The following is a 7308-nucleotide window of genomic DNA, read 5'->3' as shown; positions in this document are numbered from 1 at the left end:
GAAAAGGCCTGAATATTCCAAATTTTCTTGAAAATCCTGAATGTTCTGTGCCTTTTTTTCAAAAATCTTTTTTGAGGTTATAACGAAAGAGTGTAGAGTCACACACTCAGCTTGTCCTTTTGCCATGCATTTGACATTTGCTTCTGATTTTTAGTATCTTTTGTCACGGGGGAAACTAAGAATTTCCCCAAATCGTCCAGTCCTGGTTATTGTTTTTAACAGATTTTCCCCCTCACTTTCTCTCTCTCTCCTTACATTTTACCCTAAACAACAAGGGGCATCAGCACTGCTTAGAAGTCTCCTTCGCTTTATATCCAAGCTGCTGGCTTTCAACACCTATTTTCCACACAACTGCAGAGCAGAGTTTTGCTCGGTTTCTGCCACCTGACAGCCAAGATCTCCCCTCTTCCAGGTTACACAAACATGGGCCTCAATTCCTTCTGGGCCCGCACCAACAGTGTCCTTAAAGCCACATCTCTACGAACGCTCCGCCCAAGGCTCTCTCTAACATGATGTAGGCTCTCACTGTCAAGGTCCTCACCATTTTCCCCACCTCCCCAAAGTCTCCAATTCCACAGCCATTCCTGAGTGTTTAGGTGTTTGTGAAGGTGGTACCCCACTGTCAGGACCACAAGGTGTAAGCGTTTCCTACTTCTCCATAATAAATTACCACAAACATTGTAGGTGAAGACTACACACACTTAGTATCTCACGATTCCCTTAGTTCGGGAGTCCACATGTGGGTTAGCTGGCTCCTCTCTGGGGGGGTCTCCCTCAGCCAGTTGCATCTTTATCTAGAAGCTGGATTGTGGAAAGATCATCTTCTCAGCTGGCTGGACTTAGCAGGTTTCACCTCCTTGTGGTTTTCTAGCCCTGTTTTTTGGGGGGGTAGCTATTGGTCAGAGACAACTCTCAGCTATTCGAGCATTCTTGCTTTTTGGCACATGGCCCTCTTCATAATGTCAAAGGTTTCTCCATCAAGGCTAGTACTATGCACTGTTGCTTCAAATCTCTCAACTCTTTCCAACTTTGACCTCTAGACCTACTTTTAAAAGACTTGCCTGATTAGGTTAGTTTCACCCAGGATAATCTTCCTTTTGATCTACTTAGGATCAATTGACCTGAGACCTTAATTACATCTGCCAAACCTCTGCATATAACAAACATAAAATCAAAGGAGTGCTTTCCCACTGTGTTCACAGGTTGTCTCTACTCAAGGGTCTAGGGTTATACAAGGCATGCATATCAAGGGGTGGGAGTACCGGGCCATCTTAGAATCCTGCCTATCACATAGAATTATGTGCCTCTTACCGAAGAACAAACACAATTAATATTGCAATGTTAACTGAGGTCATATTAATATTAATTTGCAGAAGAAAGAATTCAAATCTAGAATGTCTAGCCCCAAATACCTTGATCTGATTTGTTTACGTTTTAATTTAAATTTCAGTTACTTAACCTACAGTGTAATATTAATTTCAGTTTATACAATTCAGTGGTTCAATATAATACCCAGTGCTCATCACAAGTGTGCACCTTAATCCACATCATCTGTTTACCCATCCCCCCAACCTGCTTCTCTCTTAGCCATCAGTTTGTTCTCTATAGTTAAGAGTCTGTTTCTTGGTTTGTCTCTATTCTTTCCCTTTGCTCATTTGTTTTGTTTCTTGAATTCCACATATGAGTGAAAACATATGGTTTTTGTCCTTCCCGGACTAACTTATTTCACATAGCATAATCATGTCTACTCAACCTATGTCATTGCAGATGGCAGGATTTCATTCTTTTTTACGGCTGAGTAACATTTCATTGCCTCTTCCTTATCTATTCATTAGTCGATGGACATTTAAACTCTTTCCATAATTTGCCTGTTGTACATAATAGTGCTATAAATATCGGGGTGCATGTATCTCTTCATGTATTTTTGTATTATTTGGGTAAATACCTGGTAGTGCAATTGTAGGTCATAGGGTAGCTATATTTTTAACTTTTTGAGGAACCTCCATACTGTTCTCCAGAATGGCTGCACCAGTTTGCATTCCCACCAACAGTGCAAGGGGTTTCCCCTCCTCCTCATCCTTGCCAACACTTGTTGTATCTTGTGTTGTTGATTTAGGTAATTCTGACAAGTGTGAGGTGATATCTCATTGTCATTTTGATGGTATTTCCCTGAGAATGAACCATGTTGAATATCTTTTCATGTGTCTGTTGGCCATCTGTATGTCTTCTTTGGAAAAATGTTTATTCATGTCTTCTGCCCATATTTTATTTGGATTACTCGTTTTTTGGAGGTGTTGAGTTTTGTAAGTTCTTTATAGATCTTGGATACTAGCCCTTTATCAGATAGGCCATTTGCAAATATCTTCTCCCATTCTGTAGGTCGCCTTTTAGTTCTATTGATTGTTTTCTCACTGTACAGAAGCTTTTTATTTTAATGGGATCCTAGTTTATTTTTGCTTTTGTTTCCCTTGTCTCAGGATACATATTTAGAAAGAAGGTGCTATGGCCAATGTCAAAGAAGATGTTTTTTTCAAAGATTTTATTTATTTATTCATGAAAGTAGAGGGAGAAGCAGGCTCTCTGTAGGGAGCTTGATGTGGGACTCGATCCCTAGACCCAGGATCATGCCCTGAGCTGAAGGCAGATGATCAACTGCTGAACTACCAAGGCATCCTTCCTCTGGGATTGTAATGGCTTCCTGTCTCCCATTTAGACCTTAATCCATTTTGAATTTATTTTTGTCTATGATGTAAGAAAGTGGTCCAGTTTCATTCTTCTGCGTGTTGCTGTCCAATTTCCCCAACATCATTTGTTTAAGAGACTATCTTTTTTTCATTAGTTATTATTTCCTGATTTGTTGAAAATTAATTTACCATACAGTTGTGGGTTCGTGTCTGGATTTTCTATTCTGTTCTATTGATCTGTGAATCTATTTTTGTGCCAGGACCATACTGTTTTGATCAATACAGCTTTGTACCACATCTTAAAGTCTGGAATTGTGATGTCCCCAGCTTTGCTTTTTTCAAGGTTGCTTTGGCTTTTTGGAGTCTTTTGTGATTTTATACAAATTTTAAGATTTGTTTGTTCTAGCTCTGTCAAAAATGCTGCTGGTAGTTTGAAAGGGATTGCATTAAATATGTAGATTCCCTTTGGTAACATAGACATTTTAACAATATTTGTTCCTCCAATCTATGAGTATGGAAGGTTTTTCCATTTCTTTGTGTCCTCTTCAATTTCTTTCATCAATGTTTTATAGTTTTCAGAGTACAGGTCTTTCTCCTCTTGGGTTAGATTTATTCCTAGGTATCTTCTGGGTTTTGGTGCAATTGCAAATATAATTGATTCCTTGATTTCTCTTCCTACTGCTTCATAATTGGTGTATAGAAATGCCACAGATTTCTGTACATTGGTTTTGTGTCTTGTGACTTTACTGAATTCATTTATTAGTACTAGTAGGTCTTTGGTGGAGTCTTCTGTGTTTCTACATAGAGTATCATGTCATCTGCAAATAGTGAAAGTTTTAATTCTTCTTTGCTGATTTAGATGTCTTCTGTTTCTTTTAGTTGTTTGATTTCTGTGAGTAGATGTCGAGTACTATGTTAAATCAGTGGCAAAAGTGGATGTCCCTATCTTGTTCCTGACCATAGAGGAAAAGCTCTCAGCTTTACCTAAGTCAAGATGATATTAGCTGTGGGTTTTTCATAAATGGCCTTTATGATGTTGAAGTACATTCCCTCCAACCCTACTCTAACCCTACTTTGTTGGGGGTTTTCATCACGAATGGATGTCATAAATTGTTAAATGCTTTTTCTGGACCTATTGAAAGGATCATATAGTTCTTATACTTTCTTGTATTTTTTAAAAAAGATTTTATTTATATATTCATGAGAGACGCACAGAGAGAGGCAGAGACATAGGCAGAGGGAGACTCAGGCTCCCCACAAGGAGCCTGATGCGGGAGGATCCCCGGGCCCCAGGATCATGCCCTGAGTCAAAGGCAGATGCTCAACTAGTGAGCCACCCAGGCGTCCTTACTTTCTTGTATTAATGTGATGTGTCCACTGATTGATTTGTAAATAATGAACCACTCTTGCAACAGAAATAAATTCCACTTGATCATGGCGAATGATTTTTTAATATACTGTTGTATTTGGTATGCTAGTATTTTATTGAGAGTTTTGCAACCATGCTTATCAGGGATATTGGATATAGTTAACTATCATTCAAAAGGTTTTTGATCTTGGGATTTGTGTATACCCCAAAGTGCATTGTTAAAAAAAAAAAAAAAAAAAAAAACTGAAAACATTCCTGTAATGAGAAATTACATTTTATATTAAGGAATTGAAAAAATATATTGAGTTCTGATATCAATCTCTACCGACATCATTAGAAGCATAGTGACAATCCTTAACCACAGTTGTCTGATTTATTCTTGCCCCAATCATCAAAACTATGCTATTCTCTCTCCCATTCACTTTTCAGTATGCCATTATTATTTAAGACTCTCAATCTAAACTATGTTGTGTCTGTAGAAACTTATAACAGTTTTAAATTACTGAATATGTAACACTGATTCATACAGAATTCTCTTTTATTTCTGTGTATGTTATTTTTATATTTGGTCCCCTTTATTAAAATGTCTCTGATTTTGTAGCTCTGTTCCCTTAACCTTATAGACTTTATTACTATATATCCTTTATTCTCTGTCTTCTTTTACACACATATTCTTCTGGGTGCTATAAGGACTGATATAAAAAAAAATCTGGGAGTGATTTTTAAAAAATATTATCGGGCTGGAAGAGTCACATTATATGTTCATTATGGGCAAAAACTTATTTCTCACTTGCTATACCATGTCAATATTCATGTGACACCACAAAACATCCTAAACAGGTAATTAATTAATGGTATTATCATTATTGACATCAATCATAATTTTATGCAAAAGGTCAATATAAATCATAATGTCATATGGTGATTACTAGTTTTTACAATAATTTAACATATAAGAATGAAACATTTGATCATTGTTTTAGTTAACTTGAACTGCTATGACAAAATACCATTGGCTGGGTGGCACAAACAACAGATGTTTATTTTTCACAATTCTGAAGTCTGGGAAGTTCAAGATCAAGATGACAGCAGATTTGCTGTCTGATAAGAACCTACTTCTTGGCTTGTAGATGGCTTCCTTCTTCCTGTATCTTCACATGGAGAGAGAATACTCTGATTTGTCTTCCTCTTTTTAAAAGAGCAGTAATACCATTATGGGGACTCCACCCTCATGACCTCCTTTAATCCTAATTAATTCCCCAAAGACCCACCTTCTTATACTATTACTTTGGGAGTTAGAACCTCAACATATGAAATTGGAAAGACATAAATGTTTGGTCCATAACAATTATCATAGGGAGCGTACATATAAGAAATTGAATTGCAGTCAACCCTGAAATCTGCTGGCTGATCTGGGACTAAAACTAGGCCACAGTGTTCTTCTGCTAAGGATAAATAACTTCACCGAACAACAGATAAAAACACAAGGTTGTTCTATAAGCATGTCTGGTCACATGCAATAACAAAAACCCTTTGCAAATCACACATATGACTAAAAAACTTTTTTTCCAGCTAATTTGTTTGTTACTTCTTTACAGATTGCAGCTTTAACCTCACTCCATTTCTCCCATTCACTGAATGAGACTAAATCAACTGATGATAGAATTATTCTTACTTTCTGAGAGCATTCAATTCAGCAAACAAAAAGCAAAAAGCAAAAAGCAAACAAACAAACAAACAACAACAAACCCACTAAAATATCACTTTTTTGAATCATCTCCAAAATTCACCTCCCACACATTCAAATCCTTTAAAAACCAGCATGGGAGGCTCGCTCACTAATATTCCTTCCTATTCCCCACAGTGTGAAATCCTTCTTGTTGCAGAAAGTATTCAACCCAATTGCATTTGGCTAACCAGGTGATCCTAGTGGTCTTTAGTTGACAGACACAACACTAATAAGTAAATAATTTATTACACAGTATTATACTATACAATGCTAAATGTAGTCCAATAGAGAAACAATTAAAGCCATTCTTATACTTTCCTTACATTGATATTATGTGAGGACAGAATTAGCCAGTTGGGAAAAGGTCATGTAAAGTGAAACAGCTTCCAGCCATTAGAAAATACCCTGCCTCATCTTTTTTTTTTTTTTTAAATCAATGTTCATTTTAAAACAATGAATTGTCACTTTTATTATGATATAAGGCCTTAAAAATAATGAACCATATACATAATCCCCCTTTTAAGAATCATAAAATATAATGGCATAATTCAACAATTGCAACCAAGGCTATTTGAAATATATTGTCCTGTGAAAAATATTTTCTTTTTAAAATTCTAGTAGCTAAGACATTAAACTGACACAAATAAATAGCTTATTTGTCTCAAGTGTCCAAATGAACTATATAGAAAATCAATTTTGGCTAAACAAAAAACAGATGGTAAATAATGTGATTACATTAAAATGACTATGATGGTAGTCACCACATAAAAATAAGCACTAGGTTTCATTTTCTCAAGTATGAATGCTGTAGACTAGAGAAAAGAATTATCACAAGGGAATGAGAGTAAGTCTCATGTAATTTCCTTTTATTACCCTCAGAGAAACCAGCATTATCATTATCATAAGCAGATGAGTAAAATAGAGCTCTACAATAAGTCATAATAGAAGAAGATCATTTAGAGAAAGCAGTAACATTGTCATTTTCTTTGAAATCCTTGAATGTGAATGAAAACAAAGGAGGTCTAATGAATATTTTAAATGAATAGCTTATTTAGTTACCTGAACACAAAAGATCTATTATCCAATGGCTTAATTGACTGTGTGTGTGTATTTTTTAACAGCCCAGCTTATTGCTATGTTGCTGCAAGCATTCTTCTGCAGACTTTAACTTGTATTTCTGATAGTCTTTTGATTTGAGTCTAGCTCACCAATGTCTCAGAACTCTAAGCAGAGAAATAACTATTTCTCAGTGGAACGAAATGAAAACAAGACAAAATATTGTCACAATGTTTATAAAAATATGCTTTTCCATATTCTCATAGTTGCTTAGGGGATTACTTGGGAAAAGAATTTAACAAAAAATTTAATTATCCTGAGCAGTCAAAAATTATCATGATATTCTTTCATATTATATCGAATTGGTAATATATTCCTACATTTCTGAACTTCTTGTTACCTTGGATTGTATCAGCTCTTTTTCATCTTTTACTTCCAAAAAAAAAAAAAAAAAAAAAAGAGGAGAAAGA

Source organism: Vulpes vulpes, chromosome 1 (genome assembly GCF_048418805.1).
Source record: "Vulpes vulpes isolate BD-2025 chromosome 1, VulVul3, whole genome shotgun sequence".
NCBI classification, from domain to species: domain Eukaryota; kingdom Metazoa; phylum Chordata; class Mammalia; order Carnivora; family Canidae; genus Vulpes; species Vulpes vulpes.
Note: the sequence above shows the minus strand (reverse complement) of the source record.